Raw genomic sequence first — 16,177 nt, forward strand, 5'->3', positions numbered from 1 at the left:
ATGATCCCAGAGTCCTGGGATTGAGCCCTGCACCGGGCTCTCTGCTCAGCAGGAAGCCTGCTTCCTCCTCTCTCTCTGCCTGCCTCTATGTCTACTTGTGATCTCTGTCTGTCAAATAAATAAATCTTGAAAAAAAAAAAAAGAAAGAAAGAAAAACAAATGAATGAAGGGGGAAAAGAGAGAGAGAGAGAGACAAACCAAGAAACTGACTACAGACAACAAACTGATGGTTACCGGAGAAGGATTGTGTGGCGGGAGGCTGGGTAAAATAGGTAATGGGGATTAAAGAACACATTTATCATGATGAGCACTGATAATATAAAGAATTGTTGAATCAGTATATTGTACACCTGAAATTAATATAACTCTGTGTTAGGTGTACTAGAATTAAAATTAAATTTTTTAAAAAGCTTAAAAATAATAAATATATATAAAATATAAATATATATATATATATAAACTGAATAGAGCTTTAGTTTGGGATGATGAAAAATGTCTAGAGATAGTGATGATAATTGTACAACAATGTGAATGTACTAACCAACACTGGACTGTAACTGAACCATTTAAAAAATGGTTAAAACAGTAAATTTCATATTATGTATATTTTATCACAATAATACTAATACTAAAGCCTTCAACCAAAAACTAATTTAGAAAGCCTGGGGACAAAGAGCCCCTGGCTGGATAGTGAGTGAGACAGCACGCTGTTAGAGGAAGCACAATGTTTGGATGGACAGCTAGCCTTTTCTGCCGTCACCAGGAAGGGAAAGGGGCAAAGCACTCAAGTATTCTTTTTCAAAAATGATCCCTGCCTGATCCTCACTCATCCCAATTCAAATACGATGTTTTCTGGGTCATGATTTAATCTCAATGTGAATAGTTTGTTCTCACCTTTTAAAATATTGCCTATGTAGCTAATATTTATCGAGCCGTTACCATGCTCTGGCCAGTGCTCGAAATGGCCTGCACATATTAAATTATTTAACCAGGGGCGCCTGGGTGGCTCAGTGAGTTAAGCCTCTGCCTTCAGCTCAGGTCATGGTCTCAGGGTCCTGGGATCAAATTCCTCATCGGGCTCTCTGCTCAGCAGGGAGCCTGCTTACCCTGCCTCTCTCTGTCAGCCTCCCTGCCTACTTGTGATCTCTCTCTCTCTCTGTCAAATAAATAAAATCTTTTTAAAAAATAAAATAAGTAAATAAATTATTTAACCATAGTAAAACCTTTATGAGGTAGATACTCTTGTTATTCTTAAAGTAAAGGAGCTGAGAGGCGCCTGGGTGGCTCAGTCAGTTCAGCATTCAACTCTTGATTTTGGCTCAGTTTGTGATCTCAGGGTCATGAGATGGAGCCCCACATCAGGATCAATGCTCTGCGCAGAGTCTGCTGGAGATTCTCTCACTCCTCCTTCCTCTGCTCCTCCCTTGACTTGGGCTCTAAATAAATAAGTAAATAAATGAAATCTGCAAAAAGTAAAATAAAATACAGGACCTGAGGCACAGAGAGATTCTGTAGGCAGGCCAGGATGCACAGCTACTGAATAGCATAGACAAAACCGGACCCACTGTCCGGTAGATCCTGTATTCTTGACCACTATATGGTACTACCTTCTGGAAGCTGTGGTATATTGACTGATCAGTGCTATATATGGCTAAGCCAGTAGTTCAGCTTCTCCTAATACTGGCTTACCCAATAGAGAAGGTTTAATTTCTCGTATTTGAAAAGTAGTCTAAGGTGTTGGATGGTCCAGGAGAAGAAGCCAGCTCTGCTCTACAATGTCATTTAGGGACCCAGACTCTTTCTTTTGCCCCACCTTCCCTGAAGGTGTATCCCTTGTGCTCCAGCATGTCCTGGTTCTAGACCAAAGGAAATGGGAAAGAGGAAGAGAAAGGAAAGCAGCTTCCTTCTAAGTATATGGTCTGGAAGTCACAAGTGCCACTTCATTCCTATGACTCAGCCATAATTTAGTTGTATTGTTACACGTAGCTATAAGGGGAGCTGAGAATTTAGTGTCTACCTAGGCAATCATGGACACATTTGGAACTTAGGGGAGGTTTGCTTATTAGCAATCTCTGCCATGCATGGTCATCACGTAAAAATCCTATGCTTAATCGTCAGAGCTTAGATAGTAACCAGGCACCAGAGATAGAGACTTACTAAGAACAGTTTGTATTGAAAGCAAGGTGGAAAAATTCTAGGTCATAGAGAGTAAGGTGAAAAACAGTCTGTAGAAGAAGGTAGGACAGACTGGTGCTGGGATGAATCCTGATATTGGATTCCCAAAGACTCAGGTTCTAATCTGCCTTTTCCATTTACTAGTGTGTGAGGATGGGCAACTTAGTTAACTTCCCTCAACTCTGGTTTTTCTCATCTGTAAGATGGAATTGACAATAATACCTACTTCCAGAATTATTTTGGCAATTAATAAGATGAGATATATAATGTCTAATACACATGTCAAGTTTAACATCTCCCAAACCAAGCTCTCAATATTCATTCTTTTTTTTTTAAGATTTTATTTATTTGACAGAGAGAGAGAGAGAGAGAGATCACAAGTAGGCAGAGAGGCAGGCAGAGAGAGAGAGGGGAGGAAGAAGGCTCCCTGCTGAGCAGAGAGCCCGATATGGGGCTCGATCCCAGGACCCTGAGATCATGACCTGAGCCGAAGGCAGAGGCTTTAACCCACTGAGCCACCCAGGCGTCCCTCAATATTCATTCTTAAACCAGCTCTTCATGGGGTCTTTTCTATCATAGCAGATGGCAACCTCATCCTTCTGAGTCTCAGGCTAAAATCCTTGAAGTTGTCATTGATTGTCATTTTCCTTTTTCATATCTAAACCATCAGCAAATCCTGTCCACTCTTCACTCAAACCACATCTGTAATTCAGCCCCTCTTTACCATGTGTCCTCTGCTGCCACCCTGGTCCAAGTCATTGTTTCACTTTGCCTGGATTATTGCAACAGCCTCCTAGGTTTCTCCTGGGTTCTACCTGGACATCCTACAAGATTCCCCAGCAGCCAAAGTCATCTTTTAAAATACAAGACTGGAGGCGCCTGGGTGGCTTGGTGAGTTAAAGCCTCTGCCTTTGGCTCAGGTCATGATCCTAGGGTCCTGGTATCAAGCCTCACATCGGGCTCTCTGCTCAGCAGGGAGCCTGCTCTCTCCTCTCTCTCTCTCTCTCTCTCTGCCTGCCTCTCTGTCTACTTGTGATCTCTATCTGTCAAATAAATAAATAAAATCTTAAAAAAAAATACAAGACTGATTCTGCTCAAGGTTGTTGACCCTGACAGCCAGCTCTTTCCCAGCAAAATTGTTTTTTTCAGAAATAGCAAAGGAATTGCCAGTCAAGATATTCGAGCTATGGCAAACCATAAGCAAGTCTGGAGATGAAGGGACAGAAACCTTTATAGAGAAAAGGAGGAAACTGGAAGGGACTGCTTTGAATTAAAATCTTTTGGAGGAAATCAAGAGATCAGGGTATTATGGTTTCTCATTGGCTGAGTTGTGGGGTTTTTTAAAATTATTTTTTATTGATTGAGGTTGTTGCTGGGCAAGGAGGTAAGGTATGTCTCTTTCTGTTGGGTCTACAATTGATGACAAGTGATAGGGTGTAGGAGGTTCCCCTCTGGCTTCCTTTCTCCATTTTAAATGAGGTTTCTTTTATTCAGTTTCACATTTCCCCTTTTTGATCCAGATTTTCTCCAAAGTAGCACTGGTCAAGAGTTTGGTTTTCTGCATTTAGTGGTTTTTGTCCTTTGGTGCCAGGAAGGACCTATTCCGATGGTTATGTCCCACATCAGAGGGCAAGTGCATAGCAGTTGGAAACCATTTAAGAACATAATTGGTCTCAAGGGAGGTTAGATACTAACCTGGCAGGGGAGATACCATGATCATGTAGGCTGTTTTCCAAGCGTGAGGCTCATCCTTGGTATTCCAGATGAGCTGACCCCTGAGATGTCCCCAAATGCGGGAAACTCAACTGCATAATTTGTGGTAGTGTAGGACTTGTTTGCACTCACCCCTGGGCAAACACACACACACACACACAGAAAACAAAACAAAACAAAACAACAACAACAAAAAAAAACAAGATTGGTTAGGAGAGAGAACTCTCAGGTAGTTCTTATCCGAAGTCTATATCTTGTCAAGGTCATAAATGTCAGAGAGCATATCAAAGCACTGAACTAGTGTCACCCTATAGAATTTATTTCTACAAAGATTTGCCAAGCAGCAGGCACAAGACTTAAAAATAATTATGCAAAGCAGAATCAAAAGTAACATGGCAAATCTAGTTTTTATGATGGTTCTAAACCAGGAGCCCAAACCTGAAGGTAACGCGCTAAGTAGGTCGAAAGATTGAGGCGGAGGTGGGGGGGGGGTCAATAGGTGAAATTTGTTATAACCAACAGGCTTGTTCTCTGATCTCGTGTAATTGAATTTCTACATCTTCAGAGGCATTTATCCATGTGCAACAGGTGGATTTGTGATCATACAAATGCCCCCTTGTTCAGCAGTTAGGTAATCAAGGGCTCTGGGATTGTCAAAAAGTACTTTGGTCAAGTCAGGTGATCGTGGTTCAGCTGCTACTGCTCTAGCTGTGGAATCAGTTAGCTCTCTTAGGTTAGGGAGAGATATCTGAGGACTCATTGGCATGTACTCTGATTCAGAGCAGAAAGGCTTATTTTGAAAGGATATTAGAAAGGAAGTTTTCATTTTGGAAAATGCTTCTTTTCCAAAGAAATGTAACTGAGGCATCGTTCAAGCCTCCGCCCAAATATCATATTGTCACAGTGTCCTTCCATGAACACCCCATCTACAGCAGCCTCTACATCCTGCTGGTCTTCACTCTGTCTTATTTCTTTCTAGCACCTCCTTCTTTCTGACCCTGGTTACTATTTATGTGCTTACTCATTTAATGGCTGTCTCCATTCCATGAGAATATAAGCTCCAAGAGAGCTAGCACCTTACCAGTCTTACTTACTACTGCATACCAGTGGCTTGATACAGCGGCTGCTCTTTACGTGTTGTTAAATATTTCTTAAATTAATGAACGTGTGAGGGGGCGGCGGGCTGGCTCGGTCGGTGGTGGAGCTTGTGACTCTTGATCTTGGGGTTATGAGTTCAAGCCCCACATTCAGTGTAAAGATTACTTAAATAAAGGAATGAATGAGCCTGGAAAAAAAAAAAAACAAATGAAGGTGCAGGATAGTTTCGTGAAGAGGTGTATCCATTAAGGCAATAGTAACCACTGTAACAGATAAATCCACATATCCCAGTGGCTTATAGAATAGTTTATTCACCATTTAAATGAAATCCATTCAGGAGAGCAAGCTATTTTGTGTGTGTGTTTCTGTTCTCCTACTGGGCTTCCCTGTCCTCCACCTTTGGTCAGCAGAGGGAATAAGAGGCTGGTGAATCACCAGTGAAAGCTTTTGTAGGCTAGAGGTGACATACATTACCTCCTCTTGTTTTATTTTGGCTGGCTCTCGATTATATGGCTGCTTCATTCAAAATCTGTAAGCTTGAAGCCTGTTCAAAATGTCTGAGTTGAGCGGCAACTGAGTGGCTCAGTTGGTGAGCATGTAATTCTTGCTCGCGAGGCCGTGAGTTCAAGTTACACCATGAGCTGGGCATAAAGCTTACTTTAAAAAAAATTTTTTTCCATCATCACTTGCTTTTTTAATTTTTTAAAAGATTTTATTTGTTTATTTGACAGAGAGGAAGAGAGACAGTACAAGCAGGGGGAGCAGCAAGGCAGAGCCCCCTGCTCAGCAGGGAGTCTAATGCAGGGCTAGATCCTAAGTTCCTGAGATCACAATCTGAGCCCAAGATCAAGGCTGAACCAACTGAGCCACCCAGGTACCCCCAGACACTTTCTTAATAATGAAGCAAACTTTTATATTTCAGTTGCGAATTGTATTCTGACATTGAAAAATCATTGGTTGGTAATAATAAGATGAATTAATGTTTTTTAAAAATGTGAAGCTGTCATTGATTAAAGAATGAATCAAGTCAGTCACAGAAACACTAAAGTGTCTGCTCTTGTCCTGATGTTCCCAAAGACAGTAACAAGGTCAAACACCAAAAAATCTAAAGATAAATTGTTTATGTAAAATGCATTCATTTATAACAGAATTGCCATAAATTTAAGGGAAAATAAAATTATAAAGTTAACTTTTAGTAAATACTTACAGTAATTGTAAGTTAAAACATCACTTTTTTTTTTTCTAATAAGCTATGGTCAGGATATTTTTCTTGGGTGTCCTTAATGATGTCCTATTGCCTTCGTCTTCTCTATGACTGTCTATAGAACAATCTCTAAGAAATCAAGTTTCTCCATTTATAACACATGTCTTCCTCCTCAGGCAAACAGTATTATAATTTAACCTTAAATACTGCATCTACAAGATGATTTGGGGGGGAAGAAACCAAATAACTAATCCCAGAAAATTAAGGACACCAGAGGAAAAGGGAAATGAAGCTAAAAGTAGGACAGGCAAGAGAACACAACTTTGATCTAATGGTGGGAAATGGGAAACGGGACAGGAGGTGGGTGCATGTGTGGCTTGTGCCTGAGTTGGAGATGTGACAGTGCTTAATCACTTCTGGACAAAGTCAAGTCTTCTTATAACTTTCCTATGCTGGATTACAACTATCTGTTGCTCTCCTGCTTCCCCACTGGATCAAGTTCCTTGAGTGTAGGAACCTTGTCCTTTCTTCTTCAGATTCTCAGCTCTTCCATAATGCCTATACACAGGAAGACCTCAATTCATGTTTAAATGAGATTCTATAATAAGACTGTTGAAATGACCTTGAGAGAGGAACGCTTCCCACATCCTCCTCCAGTCGGCCAGCCATCCCCCTGGGCAAGAGATTGGCAGCTATTTCTTTAAGAAACTGAATCACACAAGAGGAAAGTTCTATAGATTCTGACATGTGGGGGTCCAAAATGGAAAAATCTGATGGTCCTCTGAAAAAACTACAGTGAACCAGCCAATGTCTCTAGAATTTCTATTTGATTTTTTAGAACTGGGGACACAGGATTGCCAGGCATTTGAAAAATATGCCTCCTACATGACAGATAAAGACCATAAATAACTTTTTAAAGACTGAAAATAAACAATAAAGAGAGTAAAATAAAAACTTAAACTTTAATTGATATCCTCAGAGAGATATGAAAAGATACTGCATACAAGAAACAAAGATATTATTGATATTAAAGATATTATAAATGTTATTAAAAGGAAATAGTAGAGAATAAAATAGAGTTCTTAACAATCACAGATTAGATGACAGGCATAAAAAAATTCTGTGAAAACTTTGGCAGGTGAAATTAAGAAAATAGCTAGAAAGAAGAACAAAAAGAGAAAAAAAAAGGAAAAGTTTTTGTTGTTGTTGCTTTTGTTTTTAGTATATCCAGTACACTCAATATCTGTCTAATAGGAAGAAAATAAAGATATACTTAAAAATAAGAAAGGGAGGAAATTTCAATAAAACCAAAGAAGAAAGGTAACTAGAATTGATGGAAATAATTGTCCAAACTGAAAGGACAACTTACATGTGAGTGTCCAGATTGAAAGATTGCTACTAACACGGAATGAGAAAATATTTAGAAAAAAGTGCATGATTGCCCTAAAGATAGAAATGTAGTGATCTGAAGGGGCACATGCACCTGAATGTTTATAGGAGCAATGTCCACAGTAGCCATGGAAAGAACCTAGATGTCCATCAACAGATGAATGGATAAAGATGTAGTATATATAGACAATGGAATACTATGCAGCCATCAAAAGAAATGAAATCTTGCCATTTGCAACGATGTAGATGGAACTAGAGGGTGTTATGCTTAGCAAAATAAATTTCTCAATCAGAGAAAGACAATTATTATACGATCTCCCTGATATAAGGAAGTTGAGAGGCAACATGGGGGGATTGGGGATAGAAAAAGAATAAATGGAACAAGATGGGATCAGGAGGGAGACAAACTGTAAGAGATTCTTAATCTCATGAAACAAACTGAGGGTTGCTGAGGGGAGAGAGTAGGGAGAGGGTGGTGGGGTTATGGACATTGGGGAGGGTATGTGCTATGATGAGTGCTGTGAAGTGTGTAAGCCTGGCGATTCACAGACCTGTACCCCTGGGGCTAACAATACATTATATGTTAATTTTTTTTTTTTTTTAAGATTCTATTTATTTGACAGAGAGAAATCACAAGTAGGCAGAGAAGCAGGCAGAGAGAGAGAGGGGAGGAAGCAGGCTCCCCGCGGAGCAGAGAGCCCGATGTGGGGCTCGATCCCAGGACCCTGGGATCATGACCCGAGCCGAAGGCAGAGGCTTTAACCCACTGAGCCACCCAGGTACCCCCATTATATGTTAATTTTTTAAATTTTTTTAAAAATGCATGATTGCAAACCACTAAGGACAGAGATGATTATAAACACTCGTGGAGAGAAAATCACTTCGCATTTAAAAGTTTGATGAGGAATGCCTCAGTGGCTTGGATGGTGAGGCATCTGCCTTTGGCTTGGGTCATGATCCCAGCCAGGATCCTGGGATCAAGTCCCACATCAGGCTCCCTGCTCATCCAGGAGCTTGCTTCTCCCTCTGCTTGCTGCTCTCCCTGCTTGTGCTCTCTTTCTTTCTCACTGACAAATAAAATCTAAAATAAATAAATAAATAATGGAAGTTTGAGGAGATGGGGTGCCCAGGTGGCTCAGTCAGTTAAGCAACTCACTCTTGGTTTCAGCTCAGATCATGATCACAGGGTGGCAGGTCTGTGTACTCAGACATGGGGCTCTGTACTCAGTTGTAGAGTCTGCTGTCTTTCTCTCTTTCTCTCTCAAATAAAAAACTAAATAAAACCTTTAAAAGAACATTTAAGGAGATAACAGCAACATTAGGGAGCTGAAAGACTAGGGAGCGATGCCTATAAATTTCTGAGGAGACCTAGTTTTAAAACTAGAGCTCTATAAGAAAATTATTAGGGAAATATTGGGTAGAGGGAGACATTCTCAGGCAAGTTTGAAAATGTAGATGCGGGACGCCTGGGTGGCGCAGTTGGTTAAACGACTGCCTCCGGCTCAGGGCGTGATCCTGGAGTCCCGGGATCGAGTCCCACATCGGGCTCCCAGCTCCATGGGGAGTCTGCTTCTCCCTCTGACCTTCTCCTCGCTCATGCTCTCTCTCACTGTCTCTCTCTCTCAAATAAATAAAATAAAAAATCTTAAAAAAAAAAAAAAAAGAAAATGTAGATGCAAACAGAATTGAAAGTTTGTCAACCTGCTATATGGACTTTCTCAAGAAATAATGAGAAGATGCGCTTCATCAAAATGACAGGATAAATTAAGATAATACCTACTCCAAGGGGTACCTGGGTGGCTCAGTCGTTAAGCGTCTGCCTTTGGCTCAGGTCATGATCCCAGGGTCCTGGGATCGAGCCCCAAATCGGGCTCCCTGCTCAGTGGGAAGCCTGCTTCTCCCTATCCCTCTCCTCCTGCCTGTGTTCCCTCTCTTTCTCTGTCAAATAAATAAATAGAATATTTATTTTATTCTATTTATTATACCTACTTCAAGAATTAGAAGAAAAACAGGGAACTACAAGAGAGGTGAGGTTATAGCAGGCCTACAGAATGACAAGAGCAGATTGGAACATGAGGCTGAAGAGTTCCAGGAGGGCCATTTCCATGATGTGCCAGAGCCAACTTGTACAGGCTCACAAGAAGACACTGTGTCCTTCTCTTTCCAACCCTGCAGTCAGTGACATCACAACTGGTAGCTTGAAGTAGGTCCTGTGTAAATCTGTATTTACACAATGAAAGGGGAAAAGCTAAACTTCAGAGTTCAGTTGCCCCTACCACCCCTCCCAGGTCAGCTAGCTGTTAACGATTTACCAGCCCTCTCCGGAACTTAGCAGATTTGCTGTTACATTTACTATGTGGAAATTTATAGTAAGAAGTATTTTACAAATCTATTGGGGATGTGGGAAACTTTAGCTGTAATTTCAAAACTAAGCAAGTGGGGGGAAAAATGAGGTAATTATTATCTCTAGGAAATACAAAAAGTACACAGTAAAAATAGTATAATACAATCTCTGGCTCAGCTATGAGCAAATTTTATGGAATTGTAATAATGACAACCCTGAATATGGATGTAATTAAAATTGGAGTATCATTATACTGGAGAGAAGAAAAGAGGGGAAAGGGTCTATGAAAGGGAGCTGAAATCTTCACCTGTCATACTGGAAGTGGAGGCAGGCATGAGAACGTCCCTTCTCAGATTTCTTTTTTCTTTCTTTCTTTCTTTTTTTTTTTAATTTTTCATTTCTTTTCAGCGTAACAGTACTCATTGTTTTTGCACCACACCCAGTGCTCCATGCAATCCGTGCCTTCTCTAATACCCACCACCTGGTTCCCCCAACCTCCCACGCCCCCAGAAACCAGTTCACTGCCCCCCGCCCTCGGCCCCTTCAAAACCCTCAGGTTGTTTTTCAGAGTCCATAGTCTCTCATGGTTCACTTCCCCTTCCAATTTCCCTCAACTCCCTTCTCCTCTCCATCTCCCCTTATCCTCCATGCTATTTGTTATACTCCACAAATAAGTGAAACCATATGATAATTGACTCTCTCTGCTTGACTTATTTCACTCAGCATAATCTCTTCCAGTCCTGTCCATGTTGATACAAAAGTTGGGTATTCATCCTTTCTGATGGAGGCATAATACTCCATAGTGTATATGGACCACATCTTCCTTATCCATTCATCCGTTGAAGGGCATCTTGGTTCTCAGATTTCTAACTGTGGGGAACACACACATATCCATCCAATGGGCCCAGTCACTGCGCTTTGAAATCCCTCACTACCTTTATGCCAAGTCTGTACTTCCCAGGGGCTGCTCCCAGCAGGGACTGAGAGAAAAAGGGATATTAAGGTGAACTGGTTTCTGGGAGAGAGGGGATTTCTCCAATGGGTGACCCTGATTCAGAGAGTCCCCAACGGCCTTGCTGACTTTTCCTTCGAATTGCTCTGCACTATAAAGTGATTCTGCCCAATCTTCCCCCTTTCCCTCTCTCTGACTTAGGAAGCCCTGCTGAACCGTCTGACAGCATTGCAATTTTCCCTTTGTTCCCTCTCCCTTTGTCCTTAGAGGCATTGTCCTAATAAATTTCCCACTTTTGTGCCTGCCTCTTGGAGGGTCTAGACTAACCCAGAAGTCAGTTAATAATACCGAAAGTTAATCAAAAGATGGCTGTATATACCTTATTTTCCTAGAATATGCATGTAACTATTAAAAGAAAAGGCTAAAAAAAAGAAAAAACTAAAAGAAGTAAAAAGGGGCATACATTTTTAGAAGTCTTCAGTATGACTCGACTTTTAATGTGTGTATGTATTAACTTTGTAAGTAAATTGTCTTTAAAATGACAGACCCTACGGTAGACATTGCTTGCTTTAGATTATTGAGGGAAACCGAGATTTTATCTCGATTTTATCAATTGTACTTCTGGGAGATGATCAGTCCCTGCAATGACTCCTTGCACTTTCTTCTGGGCGTTAGCGGGTTCAGGCTCTTTCATTAAACTCCTTGCAGACAGCGCCACCAAGAGGGAGCGAAATTATCTGCCATCGAAGGGCCTATGCTGAAATGAGCACTATTTGCATTGTCCTTGAGTTGTTTCTGTGTTTAATATGTGTGGAACAATAGTTTTTAGAGATGTTATTTTTTCCCCTTCTCTCCTCCCTATTTTGGGTAGACAAGTGTTTAGTATTACTTTGCCTTAGAATTTCTGCAAAGGCCATAAATCCTCATTAAAACTTTTAAATAAAATCCAGGAGAATAACTTTTCACACTTATACTAAATGTTTTATATGCTAAAACTACTTATTAAAACATTATATTTTATTACCTAAAAACAATAATAACTCATTCACCATCTTCATGATCAAGACTATTTTTCCATGCTATGTTCAAGTCTTCATAAAAAAAACTTACCCAATCCCAATCCTTTAAAGTTTTCAGGAGAATGTAGTGGGAAATTCTAGTTAAATTGGTAGATTGAGACATAAACTTACCACCATTCCTTTTCATAATTTCTCTAAAATACCAATTAAGGAATCTTTAAAAACTATAAAAGGACAGGGGCACATGGGTGGTTCAGTGGGCTAATACGCCTCTGCCTTCACCTCTGGTCATGGTCTCAGGATCCTGGGATCGAGCCCCGCATCAGGCTCTCTGCTCAGTGGGAAGCCTGCTTCCCCCTCTCTCTCTGCCTGCCTCTCTGCCTACTTGTGATCTCTCTCTGTCAAATAAATAAATAAAATCTTTAAACAAAAAAGAACTATAAAAGGACAAGAATTTTTTTAAAAAGAAAAAAGACTACAACAGAGAAGAGAATGTAGAAAGCAGATGGATGTGTGCTAAGTAACTTAGTAGAACAGAAAAAATCTGAAACCTAAAACCCCAGAGGGTAAAGCAAAAAGAAGCAGACTAATTTTTTCACCTAACTTTTGAGTAAATTGAAGTAAAACAAGTAAACAAGTGTGATATCCTCAAGTTTTAAGATATGTATAGGACATAAGATATTCTTAGAACAAGAAAAATGTACTAATTTATAAAAGGAACATTTTGAGGGGTACCTGGGTGGCTCAGTTAGTTAAGCATCTGACTTCCACTCAGTTTGTGACCTTGGGGTCCTGCGTTTTAGCCCCAGTCAGATGTGGTGCTCTGCAGGGAGTCTGCTTATCCTTCCCCCGACTTGTGTTCTCACTTCCTCATTCGCTGGCTTGCTCCCTATCTCAAATAAATAAATTAAATCTTAAACACACACACACACACACACACACACACACACATGTTTAGAAGGTAAAGCCAAGGAAATTCCACAGAAATTAAAACAGAGACAGAGAGATCTAAAATAAAAGAAAGAACAGAAAAGAAAACAAGAGTACCAGAAAAGTTCCAAATAATAAAAGAAAGGGAGGGAGGAAATTAACAAAAAAAGTATTACCAAAAAACTCCCCTCTTCATTTAGTCGTGAATTCATTTGTTCATGTATAGTGAGTACCTATGATGTGCCAGAACCTGGGGGACACAGCATTAAAGAGTAAGGCAGTAAAATTCCTGATCTTCCGGAGCTTACTCAGAAATGAAGGTTATAACTCTTCAGATAGAAAGAGCCCTCTGAATATTATAGCCAATAAATTTTAGAATATTGGCAGTAAAGCACATCAACATGAATTTTCAGAACACCAGGATGATGATAATATCCCTAAATCTTTCAGAAAGAGAAAAAAGTTTATATACAAAATCTTGTGAATGGAAAAAAACAGGCTTCTCAACATACACACAGGAACTAGAAGACGATGGAACAGTATCTTCGTAATCTCAGAAGAAATTATTTTCTACTGAAAATTAAGTTCCCAGCCAAATCAACGTGAGGGTAGAATATAGTCATCTTCAAACATTCCAAGTTTTCAAAACTTTATTTATCATGTTGTTTTTATTGGGAAGCTACTTAGAAGAGATTTTCCACATGATGGAAAGTTAACTAAAAAAAGATGTAGGATCTAGGGAACACGGAATCCCACACAAGAAAGGCAAAGGAAGTTCCAGGATGATAGCTGTGCATCAGACCTAGAGAGCAACCAATCCCAACTGGAACAGAAGGCCAAGGAGCTCCAGCGGTGGCTATTTGCAGAAAGAGTGAGAGCAAGAGAGAAGGGTTGCGTGGAGTAAATGGCTTACCTGATTCATACGTATAACTTAAGAGGACATTTACCCTGCTATCAAGAATTATGAATGAATGACTCAAGGATGGATGAATAAAACAAGAATACACTAAAAACAAAAAAGACAGTTTTTTGGAGGTGTAAGAGAACTAATTGGTTGAAAGTAAATAAGAATATGTAAAATAGGAACACCCGGGTTGCTTAGTCAGTTGGGCGTCTGACTTGTGGTTTCCCTCAGGTCATGATCTCCAATCATGAGATAGAGCCCCCTGTTGGGCTCTATGGTGAGCATGGAACCTGCTTGAGATTCTCTCTCTCTCTCTTTCTGCTCTTTCCGTCCTTCGTGCGCATATGTAAAATTGGAGAAAAAATAGTAGAGTGAACCTGTTATTTATCAAGAAATAAATAACTGTCAGCCCCATTAAAATTGAGTAGTTTTTTGTTGTTGTTGTTGTTGTTGTTGTTGTTGTTTCCCTTTTTCTTGTTTCCCTTCCCTCAGGGGACATGCCTAGAAAAATTTTGCTATGGCCAGTGTCAAAGACATTATTGTCTGTGCTCTCTTCTAGGATTTTCATGCTTTCAGGTCTCACATTTAGGTCCTTAATCCATCTTGAGTTTTGTGGGTTTTTTTTTTAAGATTTTATGTATTTATTTATCAAAGATTGAGAGAGAGAGAGAGAGAGCCCGAGCAGGGGTAGCTGTAGGCAGAGGGAGAAGCAGGGTCCCTGCTGAGCAAGGAGCCCGATGCAGGACTCAGTCCTACAATCCTGAGATCATGACCTGAGCCAAAGGCAGACACTTAACCAACTGAGCAAACCAGGTGTCCCCATTTTGAGTTTATTTTTGTGTATGGTGTAAGAAAGTGGCCCAGTTTCATTCTTTTTCTGTAGTTGTCCAGTTTTCCCAACACCGTTTGTTGAAGGGACTGTCTTTTTCCCTTTGCATATTCTTGCCTCTTCTTTATTGGGACTACATCAAAATAAAAAGCTTCTGTACAGCAAAGGAAATAGTCAACAAAACTAAAAGACAACCTACTGAATTGGAGAAGATATTTGCAAATGACATATCCAATGAAGGGCTAATATCCAATATAGGGGATGTTGGATATTAACATAGAGAACTTGTACAACTCAACACTACAAAACTCAGATAATCCAATTTAAAAATTGGCAGAAGATGTGAACAGACATTTCTCCAAAGAAGACATACAGATGGCCAACAGACATATGAAAAACTACTCAGCATCACTCATTATCAGGGAAATGTAAATCAACAATGAGATGTCACCTCACAGTTCTCAGAAAAGCTAAAATAAAAAACACAAGAAACAAGTGCTGGTGAGGATGCGAAGAAAAATGAATCTTCTTGTACTGTTGGTGGGAATGCAAACTGGAAAACAGTAGAGAGGTTCCTCAAAAAATTAAAAATAAAACTATGCTAAGATTCAGTAATCACTCCGCTGGGTATTTACTCAAAAAATACAAAAACACTAATTCAAAGGGGTACATACACCCCTGTGTTTATTGTAGTGTTATTTACAATAGCCAAATTAGGGAAGCAGCCCATGTGTCCATCGATAGATGAATGAATAAAGAAGATGTGGTATATATAGACAATGGAATATTATTCAGCCAGAAAAAAAGAATGAAATGTTGCCATTTGCAACAATGTGGGTGGAGCTAGAGAGTATAATGCTAAGGAAGTAAGTCAGTCAGAGAAAGATAAATATCATATGATCTCACTCATTTGTGGAATTTAGGAAACAACAAATGAACAGAGTGGGGGGGACAGATAAAAAATAGACTCTTGACTATAGAGAACAGGTGGTTACCTGAGGGGAGGTGATGGGGGGATGGGAGAAACAGGTGAAGAGGATTAAGAGTACACTTATTAGGATGAGCACTGAGTAACGTATAGAATTTTTGAATCACTATATTGTACACCTGAAACTAATATAACATTGTATGTTAACCATACTGGAATTAAAAAAGAAAAAAACAAAAGAAAAGAAAAAAACAAAACCCAAAAAACCCTCAGAGATAGACACGGATCAGTGGCGATGATTGTGGTGGGGAAGGTGGGAGAAGAGGAGGACTTACGCCTTTTTTTTTTTTTTTTAAGTTTTTCTGCTAATTCCAACTGACAGATCTTGAAGTCAGTGTCTATTAATTCCTGTTTTTCTTGATTTTGTGTTCACTCTTTACTACTTCTTGATATGGCTAGAAAAATTTTAGTTTTGTGCAAAACAGTGTGAGTAATACATTGTTTAAAATTTTTTTAAATAAGTAAATGAGTGGGGCAGAGGGTACTGCTTTTCATTACAGGTCTTGTTAAAATCTGAGTACATGTCTTTCTCCAAGAAAAATTTAAATTATAGGGCACCTGGGTGGTTCTGTGGGTTAATCCTCTGGGTCAGGTCATGATCTCAGGGTCCTGGGATCGAGGCCTGCATCAGG

At 39.9% G+C, this 16,177-nt stretch overlaps 1 non-coding gene across 1 annotated transcript; it reads left to right on the plus strand.

The window, feature by feature from the left end:
- Positions 1-3,862: 3,862 nt before the first annotated feature.
- Positions 3,863-4,021, plus strand: LOC122890569. The gene has a single exon (XR_006381098.1). It is a non-coding gene; the product is annotated as a U1 spliceosomal RNA (small nuclear RNA).
- The last annotated feature ends 12,156 nt before the right edge of the window (positions 4,022-16,177 follow it).

This window comes from Neovison vison, chromosome 11 (genome assembly GCF_020171115.1).
Source record: "Neovison vison isolate M4711 chromosome 11, ASM_NN_V1, whole genome shotgun sequence".
Classification (NCBI taxonomy): Eukaryota; Metazoa; Chordata; class Mammalia; order Carnivora; family Mustelidae; genus Neogale; species Neogale vison.